The following is a 16,054-nucleotide window of genomic DNA, read 5'->3' on the forward strand; positions in this document are numbered from 1 at the left end:
AAGGAGACAGAGAGAACACAGACTTTTGTATTCTGATAACTTCAGGGAGTTCTGAGAGTACAAAGCTCTTTCCAGGCTGGGTAAGAGACCTTCACTTTTAAAACATATCCCAGTATGATAACAGTTCCTTACAGACGTATTTCCTTCCCATGATTTTACACTGAATAAGTAAGAGCGAGAAAGGAAAGGACCCTACAGCACAGGCAGAAGTAGCTGGTATATCCAGAGCCATGCTTTCTGTCTAATGCTCTTTCTGTTCATCAGTTGTTTGTTTGCAGCCATTAGTGTAAGATCTCATTTGTATGATACTGTTTCATCTCCTCCCTTTTATTAGCACTGCAGCTGGATTCTGAGGTGAGGGCACTCTCCTCACTTACTGTTTGTGCAAGGCCCAATGATAATAATGATGTATGTGGTGATGGATGCTCAGGGCTCCAGTGGTGGTGGTGTGGGTTCCCTGGGGAGTAGAGCAGAGCAGAGCAGAGCTGATTGTGTCCTGGACAGCACAGCTTCTACCCCAGAGGTTGTCTAAGTCTGCTGGGCTGGTGTGCTTGTTTGCCCTCCTCTGGGTCTGCCCTGGGGTGTCAGCATGGGAAGGGCACTCAGCAGCCTCAAACTCCCTGGTTCAATGAGGGACCTTGGGCACGTCTCAGGGATGCTGCGGGGGGCTTGCCTGGCTCCTCACTTCCTTCCTGCCAGCCTTCAGGCTGGGAGTGTTGGGGCTCCCAAGGGGACTCCTGTACTTCCCTCTTGGAGTGCCCCCAGTTGAAGTGAGCTGCTCAGGCTTGGATCATGTTTGGTTAGCATCTGGGGAGGTTAGAAAGGTCATTCTTTTACTTTTTATTTCCTCCCCCCATGATTTCATCTCCACTAGAGGCTCAAGGCCAGGGAGGAGACACCTCTGCATGTCTGGTTCATAAGGCCTTTGCCTCAGAGCTGTTTTCTCAACAGTGCTCCATCAAGGGCAGCCTTTGTCTGGGCTGGGATAAAGGGACTTCCCTAATTAAGTTAGCTTAACCACCACTTGGGAAATACAATGTTCGCTAAACTCATCCACAGCCAGGCAGTGACGAGGATCACAGCAATTCTGTGGGAATGGAGCACACGTCAATTATCCCCAGAATTTCAAAGCTGCAAAACCCGATAGTTTCCTTGGCAAAATCTGCCAGGCATGACATGACTGCTACTCTCACTCCACACATTTCCTAATGCAAAGCATTGGACAACCTCAAATACCGATCCAAGAATAGCGAGGGCAAATGAACTGCAAATTACTAAATTCCTTTTATTGCTGGGAGCTACAAAGTAATTTAAATTAGTTTCAGTCTGAAGTGAACTGTGGGGCAAGCTGGGAAAATTATATAAGTGGTGACATTTTAGAAACACCTTTTATGATCATTTAAAGAAAATATTTCATTCACACCAGGGCACTTAATAGTCTTAGGAAAGAGACGTTTGTAAAAGACCATGGTTTTCTGTACATGCATACATGCAGCACATTTAAATGCACATGTAGACACACATGTATGCTTTAACCTATAATGGAAACTGAATATTTTTCTTTCACTTAGCAACTAACCTTTGCAGGGAAAGGGATAGCAACTGACCCCAAGAGAACTTATGTTTTTATGGAAAACTGCCACTAACATTAGACTTGATTACATAACACTCTTTCCCTCTTTCCCACATCCTCTGATGTAGGTGGGTTTACTAAATGGATAGGTAAAATAATGATTTTCTTAATTCTTTAAACAGTTTCCTGCTCCAGGAACTACTTTTGGTTCCCCACTATGGTTTTGATTAACATCCTACCTGTGACTTCTGCAGATGGGTGCTGGTTTGCTTCTGCAAGCAAAGGAGAGAGGGGAATAAGCTCCAGCACTTGGCACTGAATCATTGCAGCTGGAGTGGAGAAGCCATAAAATGCACTGCCTTTTAATGAAATAGGATAGAGGGAATAGATGTTTCCCCCCGCCTTGCAGCATCACTGCAAAAATAACTCGGCCATGCTGAGTGGTGTTGGCTGCATAAGCTCTACATGTCACAGCTAGAGCAGACACAAAAAGACAACAATAAGGATAGTAATAATACTAACAATAATAATAAATAAAAACAGAAAATGGTTTGAAATCTTTCACGCTGCCATGCTTTCTTTCAATGAAGGGAGGTGAAATCTTCAGCCAGCCAAGAAGCAAAGGATAGGATTTGTCCCTCTTACAAATAATGGATCAGTGACTGCAAACACTGGATGCAATATGTAGTTGTAGAAAGCTTTCAGTCAAGTGGAGATAACTTCTTCATGGTACAAAGCACTTTCTGCGACCTCAGTGTCCTAAATGTAAAGCAATACAGTGCTAGTGTGAGGGTGTAATTTCAAAGGGGAATGTCTAGGGTGATGGAAGTAGCATGGACTAGCCCATGCTTTATTGGCAGGTTTTCTGTGCATGTGTGTGTTCATTAATTTTCTCTTTCCTGGAGTCTGAGACTGTGCAATTTCTGTGCTGCTTCTTCCTGTGTAATTCACTTGCTTTTCCTGTCTGGTATCTGGGCTGCAGGCAGGTAAAGATGGAGATGGGTGGGAGGAGGTGGATCAGTGCCTCCAGGGACTCCTCCTAGGAGGGGAACTGGCACAATATCCCAGTCTGGAAGCAAATTTGAAGCAAGCAGAGGTGATAGCAGGAAAAAAATGTTAGCACCTGCGTAAGTACAGGGTGGAAGGGTCTGGAAGGAGATGGTGGGGGTGTCAGGCAGCTTTTCCTAGGCTGTCTCTTCTGAGAGGTTAGACAGAGCTCTGGATCATGACATTCGGGGTCACCCTAGTGGAGAGGGTCACAGCTTCGGCCCCTCACAGGCCTTGGGCTGCTCAGCACCAAGAGGAACTACAAACAGGGAACTTCCTTCCAGCTAGTCCTTAGCTAGCCCAAAGAAAGCCCAGAAGCTTTCTGAGTTAAAACCAAACAAATGAAGACAGAAGAGGACAATATGCTCGAGAGGCAAAGGGGGTCTTGGCTCATCATATTACTGCAAGGTATTATTGCATTGCGTTTCTTCTAAGTAATAATATTAGTAATATACAGAGGGTCAAAGCCTCAACTTTTCCCCAGGCAAATGTCTTAAGTTGGAAGTTAATAAGGAAGCACAGATAAAGAGATGAAAGAGCTATGGAACAGATGAATGAGTGGACTGGGAGAAAGGTATGAGGAACCTGGAAGCCCAGATGACGAGGAAGAATCATTGGGATTCATTTTAAGAAGAAAATATAAAGATATTTTAGCTTAGATGAAAAAGAAAATAGGGATATTTGGATAAGAGTACAGTTTTTCAAGCACATGTGAGTCTTTTGCACCAACTGCTAGAGAGCTGGTGTGAGAGGGATATGAAAACAGTATAAAAGACCAGTTTTCCTTCTCTCTGAATGGGCCTTGTGCATATGGTGAACACAGACTCATAGAATTAATTAGACTGAAAAACTCCTCCAAGATCATCAAGTCCAAACCAACACTGCCAAGTCCAGCACTAAACCTCCACCTGAGCTACCTGCATCTCAGAGGGTGATGTTAACCCATCAGAGTTACTGTCAGTCTTCATGTCCAAGATGCAGCAGACACGTGCTACAATAAGAAATATGCAAGAAAAAATGAACAGAAACATATTGGGATGTCCTCAGGGCACAGCACATGTCCTAAACCTGCCCTAGCCTCCACCCTGACCCCAGAGTCATCATGCCCAGTGCTTGCAAGCAGGACTCTGCCCATGGGTTTGCAAAGCAGCAGCTTTATTCTGGTCATTTAAGACTAGCAAGGAGATAGGAAGGAGAGAAAAAACATCATGTATATTTTGTCTCAAAAAATATTACTGATAGATAATGCAGACCAAAGTTCTTTTGATTTCTTGCCAGAGGTGTAGAAAAGCCAAATTCTTTATGTTTTTCTGCCAGCCCTCCTCAGAAATACAGAGCCTTTGAATTCACCTAGAACTGACTGCACAGATAATCTTACTTTTAAAGGAGTCAAATTGCATCTAACTGAGCTAGGGCTGAGCTCAATAACCTTTGAAAAACTGGGCTGAGAGGACACAGCAATTTCACAGAGTAGCCAGTTTTCACTAACTGCAAGCTGAATTTGTGGTAATAATGGCGGAACGGGAAAATGTCATATTGCAATTTCAATATACAGATCCACCTCTCTGATGCATGTTATAATACTTGAATTTATGCTGTTGTTCTTTTTTAAAAACCTGGGGATATGAGTTTGTTTTAATAATGTCTGTGCATGACACCCTTAGCTTAAATTCCAGTACCAAAAGTCAGTCAAGAGGTATATAGTGCAATGATAGTGTGTTTAGTGCTTAAGAGTATTATTTTATGAAGAGAAAATCCAGACACACATCAGGAGAGGATGCAATCAGAAGGAGTTATTTCCAGATGGAACAGACCCTTTGGAAAAGTTCAGAAAAGTGGGTGGCTGGCAATGAATAATTTGATGGACTGAGAGTCTTCTCTTACTACCTGTGGTCAGTGAAAAAGTGGGCTGCAGGTCCTCCAGATATACTAGATTATCCAAATGACATTGCAAATCTTAAATTCAGAGGCTCAGTTGATTCCAAACACTGTTCTACAGGTATTCAATATATGAAAGCTGCAAGGTGGTCATCATTACCCAGAAACTGTAGGACAGCACTTCTGATCTCCTGATTCCTGCCACACTGATACTTCAGCAGGAATTATCATTCCTGTAAGATTAATTTTTCCCTAGTCCTTAGGCACATTTTTGAATGCAATTTCCATAAATGCCTATGCCAAAAAAAGTGCTGTGCAAATACGGAGCAGGGAAAACAAAAGAGAAACCATGACTTACACAGTTCTGTTTGAAGCAGTCAAGGTGTTTGAAGAAATTCTTTACACAGTATGTACAACATTTCACATTAAAACATTTTGATTATGTTTTTTTGTACCATTACCCGTTTTACTGCTGTGTAGTTATGCATGGAGGACAGATAATTTTGAAAGGCAGGATGGTAAGGGGAAATCAAACAGATCGGAAAAAGTTAATACTCTCAAATATCATTCATTTATTGCTATTGTGCTTGATAGAAATGCTTCTTGCTTGCTTTCTGAAACCATTACAGCACACTCATACCTTTTTGGGTTTTTGCACCTGCAGGCCAGGTAGAGGCAGGTATTTCTGTGCAGCTCAGTGATGTGATTCATGGTTCAAGCTGATTTGGGAGGCTGAACCTTCTGCCAACCAACCTTTTTGATGCAATCTTATTCTTCCTATTCATGATTTCATTTTCACACCCACTCTGTCCCATGGAGGACTCAGATCAGTGTGGGGGAACCTGTGTGCCTGTTCCTGGGGCAAGGAGGGTGGGGAGAGTGAGTGCTCGGCCAGGTGGGCTGGGCTGGGCTGCCCAGCTCAAGGACAAAGCTGCGGTCTGGTTGGGCTGCTGCAGGTGCCTTGGTGGGGTTAGTTTGTATTAAACAAAACCAAGAGGTAGCAATAAAAGGGCAAGCTCAAAAAGCTGCAGATAGAGGTCTGCTTTGGAGTCAGTGCTGCCCTGCTGAGCTCCTGTGCTCTGCTTCTGAATTTGAATGTCATGATAAGATAAAAGCAAAAGCAGGTTTGTATTAGGCTGAGCAAACAAAAAGAGAGCAGGACTTTTCCATTCCAGCCAATGCAAAGTGTCTAATTTCCCCTACCCTTTTCAGGCTGCAGCACAAACCAAGCTATCTCAGTGCAGTTGTTGACACCTACTGAAATAAAAATGCATGAAGTAATCTTTGTGAAGGTCACAGTGACCTTAGTGCTTAGCACAAAATTCTCACTTAAGCTGGGGTTTCTGGCACATCCTTGTCTGTAGCTAGGGAACCAGGCATTTAGCTCGATAGAGACATGATCTTCCCTTGGCTTTGCTCATTCCCAGCCTGACTTGGCTGTGCCAGAAGTACAGTTGGGCTGAAAAATGGCTGCTGATCACACAAAGCAAATTCAAGGACACGGCTCAACGCAATCGCTGAGAAAATGCTGCATCACTTTTGAACAAGTTGAACCAACTTGAGCTTTCCTCTTTGCCAAATTAAATAAGAATCAGTTGCAAAGAAATGAATGAAGCGCATTTTTGCTTGAGTGAAGACAGTGGGGTAGCAAATAAAGGGTGATTTCTAAAAGAGTCTGGGGATTTTGAATTGCAGCAGGACTCTGGGAACCTGAACTCTTCAATTCATTTCAAAAACTTCATGGTAATGTGTTTCTCTAACTGTGGTAGAAGCGGGAACAGCTACAAAATTTGACATCTCAAAACTTGGCTTCAGCATGGATTTTCCCACAAAAATAAAGATTCATAATCTAATATTAGCATTACCAGTACACTTAGGAGTACTCTTAAATATAAAGTATTAGTGATGAGAATTGAAGTGCATCTCTCCACTGGCATTTTTCCAATCTTCTGAATATCGTACTGCCTTTAATACCCAATACTACCAAAAAAGCCCCCAGCTTACTTTGCAGCACTGCAAAAAGACAATGTTTTAGAGCAAAAGGGAAGGGGGCCTGTGCTCACAGAGCCCACGCATATTATGAAATTGCCCTTTGCAGCCTCCCAGCCACATCCTTGCCCTCTGCTGCTCAAGCACAGAGTTCAGGGAAGAAGGCTGAAGGATGGCAAAAGATATGCACAGCTTTTCCTGCAACCCAAACAACAGGACCTGAGAGGTAAGGAAAGGCTTATGTATTGGGTTTTAACCCTTTCAAAGTGGACAAGGTGTTACGAAAAATGTGTGCAACTCTTTCTTCAAACTAGTGTTGGATATTTTTAGCTTATTTTTTAAAAATACTGTATGGAAAAAAACTCTCCATCTTTCTTCATATATGCCTTAAATAACGAGCCCTGAGTCATGTCTGCAGCTCTTCACCTTAGAAAGGAAGTGTTTAACAAAGTCACATAAAAATGTAGGATATTGGGAGGTGTTACTGATTGTGATAAAATCCCATTAGAGTGACAAGCCAATACGATGTAACAAGAGAGTTGTACAGTTAAACACAGCCAAATAACCCTGAAGCAAAAGAAAAACAGGCTTGCAGAATGGAGCATGGCACAAATGAACACAAACAACAAATGCAGTAATGAAAGCCACACATGAAAGATCAAGAAAAGGGTCTCTTTCCCAGGTGCAGCATAGAAAGGAAGGGGGAGAAATGCTGCGCTGCAGCACCAAGCCAAGAGCCACCTTAGGGAGGGAACAACATCTACCAGGGCCCTGGGCCACAGCAAGAATGTCCCACCTGGCCAAAATATTGATTCTGACTATCAAAATGTTATTTCCCAAGTTACCACAGTGTCAGTGCAGAGAGAGAAATCTGCATGTGAGAATATTGAGAATACTGACAGCACCTTGGGATCATCTTCATCAGGTCAAAACAAATACCTTCTCAGGTTTCCCTGTTGAGTTTGATGAGATATAGTTAAGACATGAACATCCAGGAAAAAAAATGCCATACTGACTGGTAAGAAGGAATGACTGAGAAACAAAACCCCAGGTATTTTTAGAATGCATAACTCGGCATTGAAGTGCTCAAAAAATCTTTTATTTGTGTGAATTACTTTATCAAATTGATGGTTAATGCAATTAATTGATCAGAGACATTGCTTCTTGTGAATATAGAGCCATGCCACTCTAAGATGACATTGTTTTCACAGAAAAAGGAGACTTTCCACAATTACAGCCAAAACCTATATTGGAAAGGAACTGAGGCATCTTGTCAGCAAAATACTCCTTTTTTTGGTTTAAAAAAAAAGAAGTCTTGCCAGCTACACTAATTAACATGCAATGAAGCTTGAATGGATGCCAAAGGATCTACAGTAGCACAGTGAACAGTCAAAAAACTCAGACAAGAACTTAGTGTTCCTGCCTCGTCATGCTTCTTTCCTCCACGTAGGTGGACAGACTGAAATGGGCTGTGTGACCTCCTTCTGTCAGAAACTATTATTCATGTTATGCCACTAACGCCCCTGGCTAGCTCAGCTGCCAGATCTTACATTAGGAAAAAAAGTCATTGGGTCCTTTTCATCTCTCAGGACTGGCCACTACCATGGGCCTTGAGATAAAACCCATGCTCAGTGATGGACCAGCAGGGCCAGCCCTGGGGTCCTGCTGGGGATTGCAGTGGGAATTGTAAAAGGAATCACAGTGGGAATTAGAGTCGAAATTACACTGGGAATTGCAGCGGGAATCGCAGTGAGAAGCGCACTGGGAGTTGCAAAGTGAATTGCAATCACAGCGGAAATGGAACTGGGAAATGATCTGGGAATTGCATTGGAAATCACACTAAGAACTGCAAAGGGAATTGCAAAGGGAATTCCAGTGGGAGCTGCCCACCTGCAGCAGGGGAGTCCATAAAATACCTTAGCGTGGCTCTGAGCCTTTCCCTCCTGAGGGAAGGGGACAGCGTATGACTTGCTGCAGCACCTTTGGCCCCAAGCTGGTGAAACTGGAGGGCAGCTGCACCACAATGAGCCCCCCCTGTTGCCAGGACTGGCAAGGCAGCAGAGTGGTTTTGGCCAGCACCAGGGAAGCTGTTTGAACAGGGACCCTGCAGATGCTGGAGGGCTGCCCTCTGGCCAAGCCACCTCGGGGAGGAGGTGGGGAACCCCTCTGCATGGGAGCTGGCAGCTCTCCTCAGAACCATGCTCATGGCCAGCCCTGCGTGCCTGGCCCCACATTAGCTACTGCCTGATCATCTGCATAAGCAATCAAAAGTAAGTTAAAATTCAGGCTGGATACAGTTATGCCTCCCATTAAGCACTGGATGTGCAGGAAGTGGGGTCAGGGCAGCCTTTTAAAAGGTGGTCATGCTAGTTGTGCTACCTCTTGGTGAAGGTACATAGTCTGAGCAGGAGCTAAAAGCAGACTTTTCTCATGAGTGAGGATGTTTATGGTCTCCTCTGGCATCTTGTGAAATGGAGGCCTACGTGCAGAGAAGAGATAACTTTTGGTGCTACAGCCATCTAGGACAGCTGAGGACTCCCACCTTTGAGAGACTGACTCCCAGTGTTTCCAGCAAGGACATGTCTATCTTGTTTTCATTTGGGCTCTGAGTCAGGAAGGTAATAAAAAAAATAACTCTTCTGTGTGTTTTTGCAGGAATTTACAGACACCTGAAAAGGATATTTGCAAAATGACCTATGATCCTTAACCTGCAGTACACACAGTAAATCTGCCACCCTAAGCATTGCCAGCCTTTCTGAATGAAAGGCTGCATTATAACAACACATGTGTATGGCTACAGGGCTGTATATCTTATTGGACCTTACACTCCAATCAACATTTAAAAATTAAAGGAAAGCAACATAAAACTATCTATGCATAAATTCTCTTGCAATGATTTGGCTCTCATTTCTCCCTAGCCCCTTTCCATCCTGACTGATGGCTTTATTATATAAAGGACAGTAATAAACATCCTAGTTAAAGCCAGTGAACTTCTTTCACACATAAATACCTCCTTGGAGGATATCAGGTATGACCAAGAGAAATGACCTTTTTTTTCCATTTATTCCATGTTAATGAAATAACTGCTCATCAAACTGTAGGCTTGGATGTGATAGATTCCCAGTTTTTAACTGGACACCAAAACAGGCTTAAATGGGAGAATCAACCAATTACCATCTTTAAAAGGAAATATGTTGATAAGCACTTTAGGCTCAGGGTAGCAGTACAGGAGAATCTTTTGATTAACTTTTTGATTCATTCTTTTGGTTCATCAGATCATCTGAAGAAGAATTCAAATATAGAACCAGATTAACTTTAAGATTTTTTTTCTTGTTTTCCCTCACCAAAGTAAAAAGAAGAAAAGATAATTTTCAATTTCAGTAAAAAAACCTAAAATATAACATGCTGAGTTTTGTTCATTTCACAAAAGCTGAGGGAGTAAACGCTGGATTCACAAAACTTCCTGCAAAATTTCTTTGTGCCTAGTTCAGCTCAGGAAGCAGTCAATATATATTGGAAACCCAACCTCACATCCACTGTGCGCCTGAGAGGATTCAGCCCATCCCCTAGGACTGCAATCCAACCATTGGGATCTGTCTACTTCAGGATGAGCTCAGCCTTTTCTACTGAAGACTTCTTTTACTAGTGACATGAATATTCATTGATCCAGAAAACAAAGTACTTCCTAACTCATTGGTTAGGCCCCTCTAAGAAGAAGACCTTAGTAGGTTGTCCATGCAGCAGGTTCTCCATTAAAAATAATAATCTAATTGCTCACACAACTTTCACTACCTTACTCAAAGCATTAATTTCTTCCAATCTTTCAAGAAAATGAGCAATACAGTGTGCCCATCTTCCCCTTGGCTGAGTCCCCTTTCATATCTCTTACTTCCTATATCTGGCAGCTATGATGATACTTCTCTCACATGTATGCAGAGAGGCACTGGATGCCCTGAAATCAAGTGCTGTAAAACTACAGTGAAGAACAAAGAGAAGCCTCCAACATCTGATTTTGTTTTATATCCCTGGATTGTTATGCTGATATTTTTTATTTGAGCACAGTTTTGACATAATGTTTTAATTCTAAAAACTAATAAACCAATGAATATTGTGAATTGCCTGTAGAATTTTTTTGGATCATTGAAACCATTTTCCTTGGAGGCCACTGATGATTTTTCTTTGACTATCCAAATATTTTGCACATTCTAGTATATAAAATAATCGCTTTGTAGGGGAAGGCTTCAGCACGGCAAGAGGACTGACAATTGACCACAAACAGTTGTAGTTTATCCAAAAGTCTCAACATTTCCCACTCATAGAACTTGGTGGCAATAGTCAATGTTTCCTGTGAAACAGTCTGCTTCAGACAAATTCTGCACACTGTGCCAAGAAACCATGCAATCAAATTATTTTTGCCAGTTGTCAAGGTGAGGCAGACTATTTCCCAGAGAAGTATGTGAAGGAAGAAAGAAAAAGAAACCAATCATACAAGCAAATGCTGCCCGTATTGAGCTGTACCTTCAGAAGGTTTGGCCACAGGATTGAAGAGACATCCTCATGTCCTGTCTGGGATTCTAGTGCAGCAAAGGGCTCAACAGCCCACCAGTTGAAGGGGTTACTGCAATCAGCGCTTACAGCTGTCAACTTTCATGGGGGTGAAAGCTGACAGGAGCCTTGCAGGGCTTCAGGAGGGTTGCCTCAGGTCCCTGTGCATAGGGGATCCCAGGGGAGCATCCACCCACCTCCAGCCTTTGCCCCTCGGTGCACTGCTCTTGCCCTGGCACTTATCATTGTGGCCAGTTGCAAACCCACCCCTTTTCTCCCTGCTGCCCCTGCACCTTCCCCTCCTTCCCCCATCTTGATTTTGAGACACAGAGCTCCAGATGGGACAGGTGTCATGCCAACTCTCCTTCTACACAGGGCCGTTTAAACTCTGCTCTTTAGACAGTCTCTCCAAACTTTAGGAGATGAGAAAGGAGAAAGCAGGGGATGGGGTGGATGGTCCTTCAGTGCTGGCTGGGGGGATGCAGTGTGGGGGGGGCAGAGCACCCAGGGATGCTCCCAGACTTTGCTAGCACCTCGCTCATTTTCCTGCTTTGTTAAGAGAAGAGAAACAGCTGAAGAAACGTTTGCTGGAAAATGAAACAGATGAAGAGATTTCCAGCCTCCTCTCAGCATCCCTGCAGGATGAGATTCTGAATGCTGCAGAATCCAAGAAGGCCAGCAGCGTGGGGAGGGCTGCCTGTGTACAGCCCCTGGGGAGGGAGCACTTCTGGGCTGGCCTTCCCAGCATGCGCTTCCCAGATGTGCTGCAGCGGGCACGTCAGGATGGGGCTGATTTACTGCAGCTGTACAGGCCATCTGCAGGGTAGCAGAGAGCCTGTGTGATAAACATCCCAGCCGTGCTGGCCTCATGGCACGTGCACCGCTGAGATGATTTATTTGCAAGGCAGTGGCCCTCTGTCCAGCATTTCTGGATATCCAGCAGAGACATAATGCCAGCTGGGTTGTTGGAAAAATATCCAAAATCCTCAGTCCTATCTATGCAACATTTCCAGGCAGAAAAATAGCCATTTGCACAGGAAGCCGCTGCAGCACTGCTGTCGCTGTCAGGCTGAAGGTGTATGGCTGAGACCTGCTCTTGCAGCTCCTGCTTGCATAAACGGCTTGCTGAAACCACTGAGGAACCTCACTGAGGTCCTTGACTGCCAGATTTACATCCCATGTGTTTTTTCTTTCCCGGCTCAAGGCATGCATAACTCACTAGCGAATGTGGCTTGACAATGGCAGACAGAGGAAGCTGCTATGGGCCAGCTGTTATTCGGCACAGCCTCTGTTTCCCACCCTAATTAGGATGAGGCAGCACCCCGAAACGTAAGGAAGCCAGCAAAGCGGTCCAGGGGAGATAGAGCAGACGGCGTTGTCTGTACGGATCCCTCATCCCACCCACAGCAGTGAAAGGCTTTTCAAAGCAAGTGTTTTAAAATGCTGCAGGGTCCCAGCTCTGAGTGGCCGAGGATGTATTGCTATAATCGTCGGGTGGATGATTCACGGCTTTGCACTTACACCATTAAAGGTAGCATTAGCACCAGGACCCTTTATGCAGCAACATTAGTGAATGCTGAAAAACATTCCTCTGAAAGGGCTTTGTCACCTTCCCTTGGTCGTGAAACAGTCTCTTACACCAACCCTGTACATTTCAATTACCATACGCTGGCATTTCTACCTCTTTCCCTAACTCATAAAAATCACAGCCAATAAACACAAATCACCACCTGAAGGAGTCGGTGCTTTCCTCCCACTTTAATATACTTACCCATACTTCAAAGAAACCCGGAGAGATTCTCATATCGGCAGTGCCCAGGCTGCCTAGTCCTAGGCAAGGATTAGCCATGTGTACACTTGGAACAATCTGCTCTTAGTTTGCTTTAACACGGTTTTTGTCCCTCTAAATCACACTCAGCCATTTGACCTGACAGCAGACTAATACATGACCTGTTCCAGGGAAGGAGGGTGGGGAAGGGCAGGAGATTTTGCTCTTGTTCAGATTGGAAGAACGCTGCATCTTTCCAGCCGAGCTCTTTTCTCAAGAAAAAACAGGATTTCCCCTTTGTTTCCCAATGGTAGCTATATTGCTGTATTTCAAGATGGCAAGATAATGGCACTGACTTCAAAGCTCCATAACAAGAAGCTTTACTGGGAACTATCAGGCAAGAGACAGGCACCACTGAAAATACATGTAACCCTGCAAAAAAGAGGGCAGCTAACTGGCAGGCACTGGTAACAGGAGAGGTAATGTGAATACTTCAGTGCTAGTCCCATCATCAGCCTGTCTCTGTTTTTCAGGGGGCTCTGGCAGGCTCTCCTAGGCATTGACGCAGCATTGATTTCACCTGCCTGCTGTGCTAGCAGGTGGGGAGAGATGGTAGAGTCAGGAGTCAGGGAAGCCTGGCGGAAGCACTGCCTCCCCAGCTGGATTCTTCTCACTCTGTCCCAGCACTTTGCTACTGGAGGACTGGGATTTGGGCAATGCCAGTGCTGTGGAGCAGGAAAACAAAAGTAGCTTTTCATTCAGGGCTCTTGCGCAAAGCAGTGGCACTTTAAAGCTTTCCAAGTGTTGCATGGGAGTTTAGCATGTGACTCCCATTAAAGTAAGTATGAGTCATGTGGCAAACAACCCCAAATACTTTGAAGATATACTGCACTTTATGTTTTTCTGATCTCCTCAAAAAAAAAAAAAAAAAAAGAAAAAAAGAAAAAAAAAAAAAGGAGAAAACTATTGTGGACTGGGACTTCAATGACAGCTTTTCCAAAGCTGGTCTCTTTCCATGTTTGCTCCTAGACATAAATCATGGCAGGAGGGAGCACAATCAGGCTGTTAGTTGGTGATGGCACAACAATGGCCAGGCAAGGGGGAAAAATAGGTGTGAAAAAAGAATGCTGGTGAAAATTATATATTCACTATTTAAGCCTTGTACTAAAGTACTGACTGGAAAGAAACCCAGGTGGATTTCAATTCAACACAAAACCTTTCCATGGAAAAGCTGAAGTGTTTAACAGAAACTGGAGGGAAGGTGTGCTCCTGGGTTTTCATCAGTGCCAAACATTCCTGGAAAGATGGGTAATCAGGGGAGCTGAAGGCATGTGTGTGAAGGCACTGCCCCCTTCCCAGATGGTCAGATCTAGCAGGGCCACTTAGCTTTGGTGCTCTGTTTGGGATTGGTGGTCCCACTGCATTCTCATCCCTTTAATCAGGATGAAGCCCAGCCCATGCTGTGTGGGTAAGCTAGACCTTACCTCTTCACAAGTCCAGGCTTGAGGTTCAACTTGAAATTGTCAGGAATATGTTCCTTCTGGGTCCCTGCTATCCCTTCGGGGTAAGGGACAATACCTCAGTCAGAAGAGTGCCTGGGATATCCCCTGCCCATGTCCCATGCTGCAAAATCCTCTGCAGAGCCATAAATCCTGTCCTCCAGCTCTGCTGTTAGAGAGTGCCAGGAGAGGCAGGCAGGCAATGGTGCTGTCCCCTCTGTGACACTGTGACATGCTGCCACTGGCCAGCACTCCCAGGTGGACATCACCTGTGTGACTTCAGCCTCCATGTCCTGGCACCCCTCAAGAAATTGACCTCATAGAGCTTCTCAAAAAAGAAATGTTTTGCATCTTGCTGGCCCCTATGGAGCCACCATAAAAGGGGATGAAGGATTTATCACTGCAGCAGCAGAATGGCAGCTCAGTGTGTATTAAATAACTACAATAGAAGGAGACAGGATTTGTTTTGATGAATAGTAAGTAGAACAAATGAAAAATTCACTTTCCAGTGAGAAATATGCACTGGCTGTTGTTAGATTTTATGGATAAATGGGAAAAAATGTAGGAGTGAGATATTTTTGATACTTCCTTGATATTTTGCTTCAACAATTTCAGAATAAATTGTTTCAATGCATTATTTTGAGAGGACGTTTTTATTCTAAAATTCTCCTGAATTGAGAAATAATGAAAAAAAAACAATCATATGTTATCCTGAACCAAAGTGTGGGGTTTTTTCCCTTTTTAATTTAGTTACAGAACTATTGAAAAAATAATCCACTCAGGTAAGAGTGAGCAAAATAGAGGTTGATAAGAGGCCTGATAATGTGACTGCCATTCACTCATGTCCCTGCCTGGCATACAAAATGTCTTCAGGAAATTAAAACCTCTATAATAGTGTAAATGGAATATTGCCTCTCTGTACTCACCTCCTCTAACATTTATTTTTCATTTTATCTTCGCTTGTCCTTGTCTCACTTTTCATCTTGTGTGGGATTCTTTTATAAAGGATATTTTGTTCCCAGGCAGAAAGCACAAGGCAGGTGAGAAGCAGCTTCCAAGAGAAAATGCAGTGCTGCACTATAGCAAATTCACCAGGGTTAAGTTTGCCATAGTTTTCTTGGCTAGTGAAATGCATCTGTCTAGAAAGTAAATGCAACTCCCTGAGGCTTTGTTGTAACATTTACCTTTACTTCCAGAGCAGAGGAATTCAAGAGGCAAAATCATGATGGGCCCATTTGTATTTTCCTATCCCAGTTATGCATCTCTGCACATCGAACTTCCCAACTATTTCCATGACAACAGATTACAGACACTTTTTTCCCCCATTGGCAGTGAATTTATAAACCAGGGATTTATGAAGTATCATTGTTAAGAGATGCATCAGGATGGGAGAGACATGCCATGTGTTTCTGAAATAACTCACGCGCGGCTGTCAGGAGTGCTGGGGTGCTCTGTGTGACACCATGGTTAACATTCACACATTAATATCACCCACTCATGCTGGAGCCCCAGTAAGTGGTGAGCAGATCCAGAGTGCCATAAATCACTCACCATATCCTTGCTTTTATGTTCTTGTAGTTTTATTGCTTTCCTTTAGCCGCTAGCTGTTGTCACCAAACCAGTTAAAAGTTTACTTATCACCCATGGGTAGGAAACATGTGGGTACTCACCTCCCTTGCCAGTGCTGGGATGTGGGGTAGGCTGTAGGGATCATCTCCAGTCCCATCCCAGCAGCAGAGCTTACAGCCTCTTCCC

This window comes from Pseudopodoces humilis, chromosome 2, assembly GCF_049639895.1.
Source record: "Pseudopodoces humilis isolate 2021_Gansu_Grassland_sample_001 chromosome 2, ASM4963989v1, whole genome shotgun sequence".
Taxonomy (NCBI): Eukaryota; Metazoa; Chordata; class Aves; order Passeriformes; family Paridae; genus Pseudopodoces; species Pseudopodoces humilis.